At 37.3% G+C, this 18496-nt stretch overlaps 1 pseudogene; it reads left to right on the top strand.

The window, feature by feature from the left end:
• The first annotated feature begins 2885 nt into the window (after positions 1–2885).
• LOC101724823 (synaptotagmin-9 pseudogene) lies at positions 2886–4358 on the top strand (annotated as a pseudogene).
• Positions 4359–18496: the final 14138 nt, after the last annotated feature.

The raw sequence follows: 18496 nt of genomic DNA, 5'->3' as shown, positions 1-18496 counted from the left end.
CTCGAGATCTGTGGTATTTTATTTGGAAATATAAGTTGGAGAAAGATGAAAAAATAAACTTCTGATTCTATAATTCCTGTGTCCACAGTCATAACATTAAGTGAATTTGTGAGCTTAATTCCTCATCAAATTTCATAGTAGAATGTTGTGCGAAGTCAGACACTGATAGGAGAAGGAAGCATAGGGTGTTTTTGAAATGTGTAGGAAATCAAGAATAGGAAAAATGTGTGCAGCTGTTTGATGGCAATAATTGCACAAAATTTTAAATGTAATAAAATATAATTACATTTAATTATGTTTAATTAAAATTTAATGTAATTAATGGCACTATGTCACACTAAATGATTGCAATGGTGATTTTTACACGTTTTTACAATGTAAGCAATGTGAACGAAATGCACATGGCTTTTTCAAATATTAAAGGCATGAAGAAAGGATTATTACACATACACTTCTTGCTCAGTAGTAGAGGATCTAAAAGTGTTGTGATCTTTCATTCTCTTTTTCTTCCTGAACTACTACAAGGAAGTCCCTAGAGATCTGGAGAATATTGATTAATAGCTGATTATGACTTCTTTGTATTAGGTCTCCAAATTTATATGATCATCAATAATCAGTCCACACCTCCAGATCTTCAGACCAATGTTATAGTCCAGTGTGTCCATACCTGTTTCTACTCTGTCCAATTTTATGCTTCAAGATGCTGACATAGTACACCCATCAATCTTGAGGATGGAGCCTGAGTTTTCATTAGGCACTAATCTGGGGACAGGTTTGGATCCATATTCTTTGGTCACAACCCAGCAGAAGTGAAGCTTTACCCAGAAAAAGTTGAGGGAGATGGTGAAGAAAGGATTATAGAGAGAGTTGTTTCCCCTCATCAGTACAAACACAACATTGTGGGTAGACAAATGTATGTACACACTTAACTTATCAGGGCATTGGTGTTGTTGTTGGTTGTGATGGAAGTTCAGAAATCTCATACAAAATTTTTTTCCTCTTCTACCTCTTCTACTTTGCATTGACATTTTATTTGTGAGAACAGAATGTTGGTCCTTCCTATTGGTTTCCTAAGTATTCTGGAAGAATTATGCAGGTGATGATGAGTATGAAGAGGAGGGGACAGTGCCCATAACATCATGAGATGTTTCTAAGGGCTTTCTGAATGCTAATCAATGAGGTATTTGTTCTATGTAGGTTGTTTTATTTCTTCTGCATAACACTCCCCTAGTTACAACTGTAAAATTATAATTAGTTTACAGAAAAAGCAATATGAAAGCTTTTATGTATAATAAACTTGATTGTTAGGTTCAAAAGACAGAATACACATTTGGATTTTTCTGTCTGATTAGAGACATGTGGTATCATAACAGAAGAATTGTTCCCCTCACAATTCTTCCCATGACTCCACAAATAGTTCCCCATTCCCAGATCTCAGGATGGCCTTGTATTTGTGGAGGAAGAAGAAGTGAAAATGAATGTCCTCAGAAGCTATTTCTGTAGACTGTCACACCAGGAAGAGTGCTTTTGCTTGCTGCTCTTCCCTTTTCAGGATCCTTGGAGATCACAGGGGAGAGTTGTGTTTGGCATTTGCTGAATCTGCTGTAGGAACAACAGTGACAGATCACAGTCAAACACCTCATAAAGGGTAGATGCATAATAATTCAGCACATACCTCTCTTGCCCCCATCCAAGATACCTCTGTGGGTCTCTACATACTCCTCTATCCTGGAGTAATTATATAGTTTGACCAATGCATCCCTGCAGTCTAGACTTCAGCTGAATTCTTTCTGATAATTCAGAAAAAAATAAAATATTTGTCTCATTGGATCCCAAGAACAATTACTTCATTTCTAGTTCAAGTGGCTCCACTTAGTGCTATTACACAGGGCAGGTTGTTAGCATCTCTGAGACAAGTGTTTATATTTCTAGTTGGTACAACTGCATTTAGTCTGGATTAAAACACAACTTATGGCCACTATGCGATCAATGTGTTATGAATGCAGATAATAAGTGAAAATAAGAGACATTTATTATTATTATTATTATTATTATTATTATTAGTGCTGTTGTCATTGTTCCTAGTCATTATATAATTTGACTTAAATATCCTGGGACCAGAAGTCATAGTTTTCCTCATTCCCTAGCAGGTCACTTCATTTTTGTCTCCTATACGTAATTCCTGAGTATTTGGGGAAGAATGCCCAAGTTTGTTATTTCAGTTTTGCCAGTGTGTATACCTCATGAGGGAAGAGGCATTAACAGTTCAATATCAGTAGTCCTTTTCTTGGTTCACAGAAATGAAGCTGAGTTATGAATTCTCCACCCTCAGACCATTCTTGTCTATATATTCCTTCTGGCAAGGATGTTTTGATGGATCACAGATAAGACATAATAGTGTTATTTGTATCTATGCTGGAAACACAAGAAACTCATTATTTGGAAAAACAATAAAACATTGAAGAGATTTCATAATATGAAAGAAAAAAGTGTTGTGGCAGGTACTCTTATTGCTTTTGTTTTAGGATTTCAAATTCTTCAGTGAATATGAAATACCTACTGATCTTTCTAAAATAATTTAATTAGTATAAGTTTGCCACACCTAAAAAATTCATTAAACGTGGAGAGGGGGAGGGACTGAGGAGCCAGGCGGGAGCCAGAAAGGCCAATGTACCCACTGGGGAAGAGCTAGCTGGATGCAACTGATGGGAAGCCTGGCCAGAGGGGCAGGGGCTGGGGCTGGGGCTGGGGCTGGTGCTCCGACTGTTTTTTGGCCGGCCCCTGGCATTGTGTGTGGACCACCCAGAGGCTGTGGCTCTGAGCTGGTAGGCGGAAGGCTGTCTCCTGAGCCCGCCTGCCTGACTAGGTCTGAGGATGGGGGGTCAATGCCCCGGTCCATGGACGAGCTCTGTCACCAGGAGCTGCAGCTGCTGGCTGAGCTCTGTGCCCGTGGTGCCCTGGAGCATGACAGCTGCCAAGATTTCATCTACCACCTGTGGGACTGTACCAGACCCCAGCTTCACCACCCAGACATCTCAGTGAGCCTGCTGACCCCCGTGGTGGCTGCCTGTGGTCTTTCCCTCTTCGGTGTGTCTCTCTTCATGTCTTGGAAACTCTCCTGGATTCCATGGCAAGAACGAGGCCTGTTCTCTGGTAGCAAAGACAACAACCAGGAACCTCTTAACCACATGGACAAAGAGACCAATGAGCAAGAGAACAGTGAGGACTTCATAGACCCACCCTTCCCTGACTCCTTCATGAAGATAAGCCACACCTCCCGGGACATACCCCTCTCCACCCAGGCAGGGATCCAGGAGAGCTGTGCCCATGGGGCCTGCAAGCAGTGTCAAGTCACAGAGCCAACCTTGTTGGCTCAGCATAATTCAATCTGAAGACAACTCAACCTGTCAAACCCAGACTTCAATATCCAGGAGCTTCAAAAGCAGGAACAGTTGACTGGAATTGGTAGAATTAAACCAGAGTTATATAAATGGAGGTCATTGCATAATTATGACTGGAAAAGGAGTAATAGCAATGCTTGTGGGAAACAACTTCATTTTAAAATATGACTGTGACTTAGAACAGCTCATAGTAAAGATTCACAAAGTTGTCAATTTGCATGCCAAGGACTTTTCTGGGACTTCAGATCCTTAGGTGAAAATGTACTTGCTTCCTGATTGGAAAACAAAATACCAGACTAAAATTCACAGAAAGATCATGAATCCTGTGTTTGATGAAGTGTTTTAATTTCTGGCTCCCTACAGTGATCTTGAAGCTCAGAAACTTCACTTCTCCATGTATGACTTGGACAAATTCTTTCGCCATGACTTAATCAGCCAAGTGATAGTGGATCACTTCTTACACTTGGCTGATTTCCCCAGGGAGTGCATCCTTTGGAAGGATATCGAATATGTCACCAATGTGACAACGAAGATCTTGGAGAGCTCATGTTTTCCCTCTGTTATCTTCCCATGGCTGGCAGGATAATCATTACCATCATAAAAGCAAGGGATTTAAAGGCAATGGATTTAACGGGAGTATCAGATCCCTATGTGAAAGTCTCACTTATGTGTGAGGGCAGAGAACTGAAGAAGAGGAAAACAACCACCAAGGGGAACAGGCTGCATCCCATTTACAATGAAATCATAGTCTTTGATGTCCCTCCTGAGAACATTGACCAAATCCACTCGTCCATAGCAGTCGGGGACTATGTGGGTCACAATGAGATCATCAGTGTGTGTCAAGTAGGCAATGAGGCTGAGAGGCTGGGCAGAGTCCACTGGAGTGAAATACTGTCATATCCTCGGAAGTCCATGGCACATTGGCATTCCTTGGTAGAGAAAAATGACTATGGATGAGGACAGCTTGTGCCAAGGACACAGTAGGACAACCATCAAACAATGATCTTCAGTAACTTTTTCCATCCAGCAACACTCAGAGAGCTCCAGTGATCAAATGCTCAGCTGTAATCACAGCAATAGCCAGCCCTCTTTCCCAATTGGGTTTGGTGAACCTGAATGGTCCAGCCACCTTCTTCAGATGGCTCAAGGTGATGTGCTAAAGGGGAAGCTCATCTCTCATTGCAAGAACCAATACTGGACTATGGAAGAAAGCAAATGACACAGTGAGAATCCCAGGAGAACCAAGATTCTTAGTGATTTATATAAGGCCTTGATAATGGGGACATAGCACCTGCCCTGGCAATGGTCATCCTCACTTGAAGTTATTTGCTTTAATGCCCTGGAAGGGTAGAATATTTAAAAATATATCCAGGTGCTAAATAGGCAGCAGATCTCAATTCAAATTCCACTACTTTTGAGCTAATGGATGTCTTCAGAGAATAGTTTCACCACACAAAGTACTCCAGCTTTACAAAGAATAGCCTCAAGAGAATAATAGGAAAAGCAGGTCAATCCCCTGAAGAAACTCCAATGCAAGAAGGGTTAGTTCACAGCAAATCCACTGCCCCTTTCCATGCAAATGGCACAGTACCAGTGGACCATGGCTCTTTTTTCTTCTAAAACCAGATTCTGAGTTCTGAGATTCTAGAACATTATTTTCTAGGTAGCCAGTGGCCACTTCCTTTCAACTGGTGTTATTAGAATGAAATTCAATCTCCATCCCCACTAGAGAGGGCTACCTCTCAATGAAATATGAGTTCTGGAATACCCTTTCCCAGGCATATTTTTCACTGTGGGAACAGCCTCACAAATAGGTATAGTGTGGTATGATATGAGATCACAGAGATGACACAGGGTCCTCCCGAGGGAAGGCACAGTTTGGGGGCCTTCATGGCCTGAGTGCCTTTTCAGATATTTCCATATTCAGTAGCCCAGAGTCTAGGCTCAGGCAGCCACATATAGTGATTTTCTTCTCAATGCAGACACATATCACTTTCTTAGCACTTAAGGAATGGAAATATCTACAAGAGTGAATGAAGGTCAAGGGCTCTCCCTGGGTAGCTCATTCACTATTCACTTCCCTCCTGCCAATTTACTGCCATGTATGTGCCTCATCTTAATTACTTCTGCCTCCACAGAAATGAAACTAAAGGCCTCAGCATATCATAGAAGGGCCAGAGGTTGTTTCCTAGTGGTCCTCTCTCTGTCCCTTTATGGTACAAGACATCCTCTCCACACATTTTGCATCTCTACTCCAAGATAACACTTCCCTTTTCATAGAATTTCTTTGCAGCAGAATCCAGAGTTGGGTTGTGGTTTAGCTTCCTAAACAACTCATTATATTCATTTGAGTTAACATTTTAATGTGAGACTGAGTGGAAACAGGATCCTTGGATGTTGTCAGAAAGTTGTTGATGCCACATCTGCCTAGTACAAGAAACCCTAACCTGATATCAGATTTAAAAATGGTAGAGGCCTTTACTTGTTTGAGGTAGTATTATTACACTCCAGCTTCATGCACTCCCTAGCCTGCCCAATCATTTCTATTTCTTATTGGCTTTTGACTGTGGGGATTCAAAAGGAATTCAAGTTCTGCCTGTGTCTGATGACTTGGGTAAAATTCAGCTTTCTTTACTGAGGTTTCCCTATGCCTATCCCTCCACCATACAATGTTTAGAACCAAAGCATGAAGGGATAGTCCCAGCAGGGAAGGATTGTCCCTAGATCCAGGCAGATGAGCCCATAAGAATGCCCCCAAAGAAACCAGACTGGCTCCAGTAGATAGTGGCAGGCAGCCATCCCATTAACCACTGACATGTCTTTAGCAGTGGGATCCTGGGTTGAATACCATAAGGCAGCTGTGCCTGTTGTTCCCATCTCCCTGCCCAGAGATGGCAGCGCTGGGGTACTAAAGAGTATGGTACTGGCTCATTGAGATGAAACGAGGTGGCTTTGTGGAGACATGAAGCCATATGGTGGGCAAGTGGCTTTGTATCTAGAAAGCTTTGCCTAGCCTGTATAGGTGTAAGTGGAGGCTGGTTATAAATTTGAACACCTTCAGCCCATTTGTACCTCTGCCTCTATTCTCTTGCAATCTGTTTGGTTGCTCTTTAGTTTCCTAGTAAATGTTACTTTTGAAAACTCTAAAAAAAAATGGAGAATTGTACACTACATATTCGATGTCGATTGTTTTTACTTTCTTTTTTTTACCATCTCTTGATATTCCCAACCCCAATGTCTAGATCCTCTTTCATTCTCCACAAAGTTCTTCTCCATTTCCTGTCTCCTGTCTTTTATTATTCTCTTCAAATTACTTATACTTTGTGTTACTCACATCAGAGAAACCATCTGATATGTAAGTTTGTGTGTCTGATTTACTGCACTTAAGATTATGGTCTGAAGGTTCATCCATTTTGAAAAGCATGACTGCTATTTATCCTTATCCATGGCTGATAATTACTTCAGTGAGTGTAGATACCACATTTTCATAAAACATTTATTTGTTGATTAGCATATAGGCAGTTTTTATATTTTAAATATTATGACTTGAGCTGCTATAAATATGGGTATGCTTCATTCAATGTTTTACAATTTTGGGGGGAAGATACTTAGAGAAAGTATAAGTGCAAATGGAATTTATAATTTTATTTTTTAAGAAATCTCAGTACTACTTTCCACCATTAATAGTTGATCAGAAATCAATAATAGTAGATTAAATTAAACAGTTAAAAATTAGAAAATCTTCATAGCAACAATAAAAATGGAGGGGTGGGGAAATGGCAAAATGTAAGAAGATACAAATTTGAGAAAGAAAGAAGAATGAAAAGAAGAGTGATAAATGAGACAAAATTTGACTGAAAAATAAAGGAAGAGGGGCCAGAGATTTAGCTCAGTGGTTTCACTGCCTGCTGCGCAAGCACAAGGACCCAAGTTTGATCCCTGATACCAAAAAAGAAAACTAAAGGAAGATAAGTAGAATTATGCAAAAGTCACAGAAAAAACATAAGGAAAAGAAAAACTAAGAAAATATTACAAAACAAGGAGCAAAAGAAACCAAAAAGCAAAGCAAAGTAAAACAAACAAACAACAATAAACCCAAACAAAGAGAGATGTGTGTCAAAAACATCCTCTGCTCTAAGATACTTGGGTGAATAGCTTGTACCCAGGACCAGTTGTATTAGAATCCACCACAGTCTTAAACAATAAACCCCCTTTCAAAACAGCTCCAGATTATATCTCTTCAAGATATGGCCAGTGGTTTTTCACTGCAATGCTGGCCTGAGTTGTAGAAGGGTTGTCTCTTCACACTACTGGTGGTTTCTCATGCTGTGTAGCTTTTTAATAAGAATATATCCCACTTATTGATTTTTTGTGCTACTTCACATACAACTGAGGTTTTGTTCATGAAAAGGTTTCATATGCCAATATCTTCAATAGTTCTACCTGTCCTATCTTCCAGCCGGTATAGTGTTTCTGTTTTAATATTTAGATCTTTAATACATTGCAATTTTAGTTTAATGCATGGTGAAAGATATAGGTCTAGTTTTAATCTCTGACAAGTTGAAACTCAATTTTTCCAGCACCATTATTAAAGAGGCTATATTTCCTCCATTGAGGGTGTTTGACTCCTTTACCAAATAAGAGGTGGCTGAGTGTATCTGGATTTGTTTCTGTATCTTCTAATGAGTCCCACTGGTGTTTGGGTCTTTTTTTTCCAGTACCATGCTATTTTTATTGCAGTAGATTTGTAGCATAATTTTAGGATGGTAATTTTGATACCCCCTACCTTGTCTTTGTTGCCTAGAATTGCTTTTGCTATTCTAGGTCTCTTCTTGTTTCAAATGAGTTTTTGGATTGTTTTCTCAAGGTCTGTGAAGTAGGACCTTTGTCTGTGGGCTGTGAATCCCAGTCACTCTTGTCTGGGTTGGATTCTAGCTAGGGTCTGTGTGGACTCATTAACGGTATGGGGGCTGGCCTCTGGCTGTTGTGTGTGCCTCTGTGCAGCTCTTTTCCTCATTGGTATCTGTCCCCTTAGCTCTTATTAAAAATAATAGAAGATGAAATATTGAATGAGGAAAAAGAAAAAAAATGCATTATGCTGTCAATATTGGTGAAAGACACAAGAAAGGGATGGGGGGATTTGAATATGTCTGAGAATAGAATTAATAAAAACAGAAGGAAGAGAGAGTTGAAACAAAACACTGTGGAGGGTACAGGAAGTTTGCTACCAATTTATTATAAAACTAAATAATTTAAATTTATGCAACAATCCATAGGAATGGAAAACCTGGTACATATTTGTAAGAGCCATAGCCTAGATTCCTACAGTCTTCCTAGAATACAACATCCCCTCAGATCTTTCAAAAAGTGATCCAAAGGATAGGATTAAAAAATATGCATACAAAATACCTCACAAAAATATAAAATCCTTTCAGTCCTACTTACACTCTACTGAGAATTTGACTGATATACTCTACTCCCTCAATTCAAAAATCCAGAGAACTTGTAAACTGTCTTCTGTGGTTAGAACCAGGAGGTTGTGTGCGTCCACCAGTGCTTGACCTGGTTTTCCTCCAAGTACTAGTTCTCTTGCCTACTAGGGAGTGAAAAACCTCAGGGGTATTAAAGGACCCTTGAGACTGCAGTGTAGCACTCAGTCTTCCCCTGATCTCTAGGCGAGCTTCCTCAATCTCTGTTCCCTTCCCTCTTCAATAATTACTGAAACTGCTTACATATTCTCTTTTTCCACCACTCTGTGTGAGTGTACTGTGCCAAACCTTCTGACCACACTCCTCCTCTCTGGCTTTCCAAATGCACCAAATTCTTTGTCTGTGACATATAATGAATCTCTACACAGCCTAGGAATTGAATGGCACTTAGGGTTCAGCAGGAGAAAGGGATCCTTCTGTTTCAGTATGTGTGGTGGATGATGGGAGGTAGCTCACATAGGCAGAGCAATCAGGAGATTTAAGTAAAAAATGAGAGGGATCCTGCATGGGTGCTAAGCTCTTCATGGTCATTTTGACCTCTACAAATACTCAGAATTTGCACTATTCCAGATTCTGTGAAAGAGGTGGATGAGGACACACCACAATGTATTCATGAGCCTGCCTTTCAGTTGGATGGCAACCAGCAGCAGTATTCATCATATTTTGATCACATGTCATAAAGACACTTGTGAAATAAGAATAACTCAAATGTTATACACAATAACTCAAATATAGAAAACTTGGTTATGAAGAAAATATTATTAAATACTTTTATTTTCAAGTTTTTGATGTTTTATTGAAAATAATAACATTTAATATAGGTGCAACATTTCTAAATGCCATGATGTATCTAAAGCAATTCTTTAAACCCAGATTTAAGAAAATACCAACAAATATTTATATGGAAATATTCTGATGAAATTGGTTGCAAGTTAGTATCAGCTTATGTATTCATTTGAAAATGTACAGATATAAATATTGATAAATAAGAGGGAAATACACTATTTTTCCCAATTTAAAGTTTATAAAAAGGAACAAAGTGTGCTACATGCATGTACAAATATACCAAAAATGAAGCCCTACTATACTGTCAATTTTTTATTAAGTAAAAAGGTTTTTATTTTACATTTTTTTTAGTTCTTTTATTGGTACTTTTTAGGTATACAATTTGTTTACATTTATCATTGTGTGTTTGTACCTGTACATGATATATCTTGGTTATTTTTTTCTCCATTACCTGTGCACCCTTCACCCCTTCCACCCTTCTCTATTTACAAAGATTTCATTTCCATTTTTTTTCTTTTCTCATAGTTTTTCCTTTCCCTCTTTTCCTTTCCCCTTCCCCTCCATTCACTCCTTCACCTTTGGAACTTTTTTCCTATTTCAAATTATCAATTATTCATTTTAATCATTTTAACCCTTGTTTACACTATCAGTTTGTCACACTAGTGAAACTATTCAGTATTTACACATGTGTGTCCTAGTTCTTTGAGGTATCTCCATACTGACTTCCACAGTGGTTGCACCAGTCTGCACTCCCACCAGCAATGGAGAAGGGTTCCTTTCTCCCCACAACTGCACCAGCATTTATTTGTTGATTTCTTGATAGCAGCCATTCTTTCTGGGGTGAGGTGGAATCTTAGTGTTTTCATCTGCATCTCTCGAATGACAAGTGATGTTGAACATTTTTTCATATATTTGTTTGCTGATTTTACTTCCTTGTCTGAGAAATGTCTGTTCATTTCAGATTCCCATTTTTGAATTGGGTCTTTGAATTTGGGGTGTCTGATTTTTTCCAATTATTTATATATTCTAGATAGTACGCCTTTGTCTGAGGTACAGCTGCTAAAATGTTTTTCCCATATTGTAAGTTGTCTCTTAGCTCTGTTTTACTCTTTAAACTCATCAAGGAAATTGAAAGGGAAGCAATACTGCCAAATTCATTCCTGGAAGAAAATGTTACTTTGATTCCAAAACCAGGGAAAAACCCAACCCAAAAAGAGAACTACAGTCCAATCTCCCTAATGAGCATAGATGCAAAAATCCTCAATGAGATAATGGCAAACAGAATACAGAGGGTCATCAAGAAGATCATACACCCTGACCAAGTTGGATTTATCCCAGGGATGCAAGGATGGTACAACATTCGAAAATCAATAAATGTAATGCACCATATTAACAGAGTCAAGGACAAAAACCATATGATCATCTCAATAGATGCAGAAAAAGCATTCGACAAAATCCATCACCCATTCATGATAAAAACCTCACAGGAAATTGGAATAGAAGGTCTTTATCTTAACATGATTAAGGGTATCTATGAAAAACCAACATCCAACATCAAACTAAATGGTCAAAAACTGAAAACATTCACCCTAAAATCAGGAACAAGACCAGGATGCCCACTATCACCACTCCTGTTCAATATACTTCTGGAAACATTAGCCACAGCAATTAGAAACAAGAAAGAAATAAAAGGAATAAAGATAGGAAAATAAGAAGCTAAATTGTCATTATTTGCTGATGATATGATACTTTACATAGAAGACACAAAAAACTCCACCAGAAGACTTCTATACTTAATCGACAGATTTAGTAGAGTAGCTGGATACAAGGTCAACACTCAAAAAAACAATATCCTTCTTGTACACAAATCATAGACTCACTGAGAGAGAAATTAGGAAAACAATTCCTTTTACAATCATATCCAAAAAAATGAAATATCTAGGAATCAATCTAAGAAAGGAAGCAGAAGACCTCTTCACTGAAAACTACAGCACTCTGAAAAAAGAGATCAAAGAGGATACAAGAAAATGGAAAGACATCCCTTGCTCCTGGATAGGAAAAACCAATATAGTGAAAATGGCCATACTTCCAAACTACTATATAGATTCAATATAATGCCAATTGAAATTCCAACAATATACTTCACAGAACTAGAGAAAACAATCCAAAAAATCATTTGGAACCATAAGAGACCTAGAATAGCTAAAGCAATTCTAAGCAACAGAGACATAGCTGGGGGTATTTCAATCCCCAACTTGAAACTATACTACAGAGCTACTGATAACATCAGCATGGTACTGGCAAAGGAACAGCCCTGAGGATAAGTGGAATAGATTAGAAGATGCAGAAACAACTCCAGACATGCTCAGCCACCTCATCTTTGACAAAGGAGCCAACCACCATCATTGGAGGAAAGATACCCTATTTAATAAATGGTGTTGGAAAAACTAGATTTCAACCTTCCAAAGATTAAACCTAGACCCATACCTATCACCATGCACTAAACTAAGATCTAAGTGGATTAAAGATATAAATATTAAGACAGAAACACTAAACTTGCTAGAAGATAAGTTAGGCAGAACTCTTGAAGACATTGGCATAGGAAAAGACTTCATGAACAAAACCTCAGCATCACGGGAATTAGCAGAAAGAATCAATAACTGGGATCTCATCTTATTAAAAACTTCTGCACTGCAAAAGTAAAAAGATTTTTGAAGCCATCATACAAGTGGGTGACTCTTGATGCAGCATCATGCATAGTGAAGTTTTCAGGGTGTTTTCACATGATCTCATACACTTTTCCCTTTCTGCATTGTTTTCCAGTTAATTCATAGTAAGAGCTGATCAAGTAATGGACCAGTGTTCTTCCTGTAGGAGATGTATGGAAATTGCAATTCATATATCCAGAAGGAGTGATGAAAAATCCGTTAACTTGTGGACAAGAGTGAAAATGAAAAGTCAGTACATATCAGCTATAACCATCAAAGTTAATGGTCTCAATGCACCAATCAAAAGAAATAGACTGGCAGAATAGGCAAGAAGCAAGATCCAACAATATGCTTCAAAGAAGAAACACACTTAATTCCAAAAGAAACTCATAGACTGAAAGTTAAAGGATAGAAAAAAATACTCTATGAGACAGGACCCCCCCCCCTCAAAAAAAAAAGAGCAGAAGTAGCTATCCTCTGCAGAACAGGTAGATTTCAAACCAACACTGATTAAGAGAGACAGAGAAGGACACTACACCCTTGGAAAGGGAACAATCAAAGAGGAAGAGACGAGAATCATAAATATACATCAGCCAAACACTAGTGCAACCAACTATATAAATCAAATACTAAAGGACATGAAAACCAAATAAGCACTAGATAGATCAACTAGACAAAAAATAAACAACAAAATAGTAGAACTCAATCAAAGTCTTGAACGAATGACTTTAGATGTTTACAGACTGTTCCACCCACAAAATCAGAATACACATTCTTTTAAGCTGCACATTGTTGTTCTCCAAAATAGATCACATACTACCTTATAGAACATGTTTAAGGAAGTGCAAAGGAATCAAGATTATCCCCTGTATATTATCAGACCATAGTGAAACTAAATTGGTGATCAATAACAAAAGAAACCACAATAATTTAATAAACACATGGAAATTGAATAACACACTTCTGAATAACCAATGAGTCACAGAGGAAATTAAAGAAGAAATCAGGCCATTCCTACAATTAAATGGCAATGCCAATACAATGTATTGGAATCTGTGGGATACAATGAAAGCAGTCTTACAAGGGAAATTCATAGCTGTGAAAACTCATATTAGTAAAACAGATTGAGCTCAATTAAACAATCTGATGCTGAACCTCAAGCTTCTAGAAAAAAAGAGCAGAACAAACCCAAAACTCATACAAGGGAGGAAATTATAAAGATCAGGGCAAAATCAATGCAATGGAGACTAAGAGAACAATACAAAAAAATCAACGAACCCAAGAGTTGGTTCTTCAAAAGAATAAACAAAATTTACAAACCCTTAGCCAACCTTATCAAAAAAAGGAAAGAGAAGGCCAAAATCCATGCAATTAGGAATGAAAAGGGTGAAATTACAACAGAGCCAGAAGAAATCCAGAGGATCATCAATACCTGCTTTGAAAAACTATATGTCAATAGGATGGAAAACAAAGAAGAAATGGAAAGATTTCTAGATATGTATGAATTACCAAAGTTGAATGAAGATGACTTAAAAATTTGAAACAACCCAAAATTAATCAATGAAATTGAAAACATAATTAAAAACTTACCAACTAATAAAAGCCCAGGCCATGATGTCTTCACTGATGAATTCTACAAGACAGAGAGAAACGTCTGCCACTACTGTTTAAACTTGTCAATGAAATTGAAAGGGAAGCAATACTCCCAAATTCATTCCTGGAAGCAAGCATCACCTTGATCCCCAAAGCAGAGAAAGACCCAACTGAAAAGGAGAACTATAGGCCAATCTCACTAATGAACATAGTTGCAAAAATCCCTAATAAGATACAGGCCAATAGAATGCAGAAGATCATCAAGAACATCATACACCCTGACAAAGTGAGATTCATCCCAGGGATGTAGGGATGGTTCAACATATGCATATTAATAAATATAATAAATTATATTAATAGAGCCAAGGACAAAAACCATCTGATAATCTCAATAGATGCAGAAAAAGAGTTCAACAAAATCCAACACGCATTTCTCGTAAAAACCCTACAAAAAATTGGTATAGATGATCTGTTCCTCAATCTGACAAAAGCCTTCTATGAAAAATCAACCACCAATATCATACTGAATGGTTAAAAACTGAAATCCTTCACACTAAATTCAGGAAAAGGACAAGGATGTCCACTATCACCACTCCTGTTCAATAGAGTTTTGAAAACATTAGCCACATCAATTATACAATAGAAAGAAATAAAATAAATAAAGATGGGAAATGAATATGTCAAATTCTCATTGCAAATGACATGATGCTCTACATAGAAGAACCCAAGACCTCCACCAAAAGTCTTCTAGACTTAATAACCAAATTCAGTCAAGTAGCTGGATACAAGGTCAACACACAAAATCAATAGCTTCCCTGAATATGAACAACAGACTCCCCGAGAGAGAAATGGGGCAAAAATTCCTTTCACAATAGCATCCAAAAAATGAAATACCTAGGAATCAACCTAACAAAACAAATCAAAGCCCTCCAGTCTGAAAATTATAGCCCTTGGAAAAAAGTGTTTGAAGGTAATGTCAGAAATGAAAAGAAATCTCTTGCTCCTGGGTAGGAAGAATAAACATTGTGGAAATGGCATACTTCCAAAACTGCCATATAGATTCAATGCAATTTCAATTGAAATTCCAGCAGCATACTTCATGGACCTTGAGAAAACAATCCAAAAATTCATTTGGAACAAGAAGAGACCTAGAATAGCAAAAGCAATTGTAGGCAACAGTGACATGGCAGGTGTTATCACAATCCCCATCTTGAAACTATACTACAAAGCTACTGTGATAAAAATACCATGGTACTGGCAAGGAAAGAGACCCAAGGACCAGTGGAACAGATTAGAAGATGCAGAAACAACTCCAGACACACTCAACCACCTCTTCTTTGACAAAGGAGCCAAATACCCTCACTGGAAGAAACATAGCCTCTTTAATAAATGGCCCTGGAAAAACTGAGTTTCAACTTGCCAAAGATTAAAAACTAGACCTACATCTCTCACCATACACTAAACTAAATTTGAAATGGATTAATCTAAATATTAAAACAGAAACACTGAGCCACCTGGAAAAGAGGTTAGGTAGAACTCTTGATGACATCTGTGTAGGAAAAGTTTTTATGAACAAAACATCAGTTGGCCATGAAATAGCAACAAGTGGGATATCTTCTTATTAAGTACTTCTGCACAGCAAAAGAAACCACAAACACTGTGAAGAGACAACCCTCAATGTGGGAACAATTTTTCACAAGCAGCTCCTCAAAGGTCTACTATCTAGAATATGCAATGAAATTTAAAAAACTAGACCTCCAAATTTAAATGCCCAATACAAAAAGGGGCATCTGAAATGAACAGATATTTCTCAGACAAAGAAATAAAAATAGCAAATAAACATATGAAAAAATGTTCAACATTACTGGTCATTCAAGACATGCAAATGAAAACAATGCTGAAATTCTACCTCATGCCAGAAAAAAATGGCTGCCTTTATGAAACCAACCAACAACAAATGCTGGAGGGGTTGTGGGGAAAGAGAAACCCTGCTCCAGTGCTGCTGGGACTGTAGACTGGTGCAACCACCATGGAAATAAGAATGGAGATACCTCAAAGAACTAGGACTGGAAGTCCCATTTGACCCAGCTATTCCCCTGCTGGGTACCTTCCCCAAAGGATTAAAAGAATCATACCACAGAGCTATATGTGCACCCATGTTCATAGTGGCACAATTTGTAAGAGCTAAAACTTGGAGGCAGCCCAATTGCCCATCAACAGGAGATTGGATAAAGGCAATGTTTTTTTTTTGTTTTTTTGTTTTTAATGAAATGGAGTACTACTGAGCCACAAACAATGAGAAACTAGAGATATTCATGGCTAAATGGATGCACGTTGAGGCGATACTCTTATGTGAAATAAATAAGACACACATGTAAATACTGAATATTTTCTCTAGTGTGAGAAACTAAAAGTATAAGTAAGGATTAAATTGTATAACAGATAAGGTGAAATAGGAAGGAAAGGGGCAAAGGGGAAGGGAAAGTGGGAGGGGAAGGGGAAAGGAAAGAAGGGAATGGAATTAATATAAGAAAATGAAAAAATGGAAAAAAAGTCTTTGTAAATTAGGAGGAATACAGGGGTAGAAGAGAGGGCAGGGGAATGGGGAAAAATAAGAACCAAGAGAAATTGTGTAAAGGTGCAAATTTCCGAAAATGAATGTCATTATATTGTATGCCTAAAATGTATCAATAAAATTAATTTTAAAAAAACAAAAATCCATTAACTACAGATAAGGAGAGTAGTACTCAAATCTTGGCTTCTGTCTTCACACTGGTGCTAAATCCTTAAATATAAAAGAAAAAGCTTAAGTTTTAGAAAAATAAAGAAAGAATTTTTACAGATCACTATAGAATTTAGAAAAAGTATGAAAATGTGAAAACAGATCATCTCATGATATTTGGGTGGTGATTGGGTTTATTACAAATCTGCTAAAACAAAATTAAAATATCATAATTTTTTCATAACATTTTATTATATTTTAGCTACTATTACAGTATGAACTTGTGCTACACTTCTGGACAATGATGTCATATTAGAACATATATTTAACTAAAAGGCATTTAATAAAATCAGAGTTCATAAAGGCTATCAGAACCACTATATTTTTAAAAGTATATTTGGTTGAACACTTAAGCCTTCATAGAGGAAATCATAAGAAACTAATATTATGAAAATTTCCTGAGTGATAACTAGCATATAAAGATATTTTCTTATCATGAACCATCGAGATGAATTATTGTTCATACAATGCAGTACAATCTCCTACAAAGAGTTTATGAACAGTTTAAATCAAGGGAATTTGTACTATTTCTTTAGAATAATATAAGATGTATTTCCTTGCTTCCTAATTTTCTTTGTGTTTTTTTTTAGAGTTAGAGGTAGATTTCTTATTCTTTTTGTCTTTTTGTTCTAAAAGAGTGAGGTTTATTTTACTGAGGTCATGAATATATTATCTCTAATATTCTGGTCTTTTAATTGTTCAGATGAATAGGTATGTATAGAAGGTGTGTATAGTAGGTGTATATAGAAGTTTATGGTCAACTAGAAACCAGGATTGAAAGAAATGAGATTTGTCAGAAATGAAAGATTGTTGCAGGTTCATTGACATCAAATGTGCATATTTTATTAGTGAGTAGTTGATTCAGAACACACACAGCATACTTGATACCTGTTTACTTATTTCTCTTTTTCCAAATCTCTTTTGTTTTTAAAAAATATATAGAAGAATATGGAAGCAGAAATGTAATATTTGCCTTAGAATTCCATCTCCCAGAAGTTTTAGAATATATGTAGTTCTGCAAGTCTTCCTCTTCAGATTATTGCATGTATTTGACCATTGTGCTCAGAAACCTTCTCAGGATTCTGGCTGTCAATTCTGACTCCCACCTCCACACCCTCATGTCCTTCTCTTTAAATTTCTTTGACTGACATCACTTTTGTCTCCACCATGCTCCCTCCATAGTGATGATTTTGGACATTGAAACTCAAAACGAGTTTAGATTCTATGCAGGCTGCATAACACAGAGGTCTCCTTTTCTCAGTTTTGGGTGCTTGGATTACATGTGTTGCATGTGATGGCTGATAATCAGATTGTAGCTATCCATGACCCATTAACTGACTCAGCTATCACAAACCCTTCCTTCATGGTTCCTAAGTTTAGGTTTTTATTTTTGCTTAGCTTTTTGCATTATCATCTGCATAACTGTATTGTCTTATGATTTATCTCCCTCAAGAATGTGAAAATTGATAATTTCTTATATAGCCTTGCCTACCTCCTTAATCTTTCATGGTTGGAAATCTTCACCAGTAACAGTGAAATATATGGATGGTGCCATATTTTTAACCATGATCTTACAGATCTTTTTGTCATACTATAAAAATTTTTTTGCAGTCTGAAAGTCCTATCATCATCTTCTTATGGAGCCAAATTATCAGGAGTTTGCTTAATTAAACAGGTATTTTGAGTATATATTGACTCCAATATATCATTTGCCTAGAAACAATTCAGTAGCCTCAG

Source organism: Heterocephalus glaber, unplaced genomic scaffold (genome assembly GCF_053883595.1).
Source record: "Heterocephalus glaber isolate CG9 unplaced genomic scaffold, H.glaber_assembly_v1.0 deba00001845, whole genome shotgun sequence".
Taxonomy (NCBI): domain Eukaryota; kingdom Metazoa; phylum Chordata; class Mammalia; order Rodentia; family Bathyergidae; genus Heterocephalus; species Heterocephalus glaber.
This window is presented reverse-complemented; position numbering and strand designations above follow the sequence as displayed.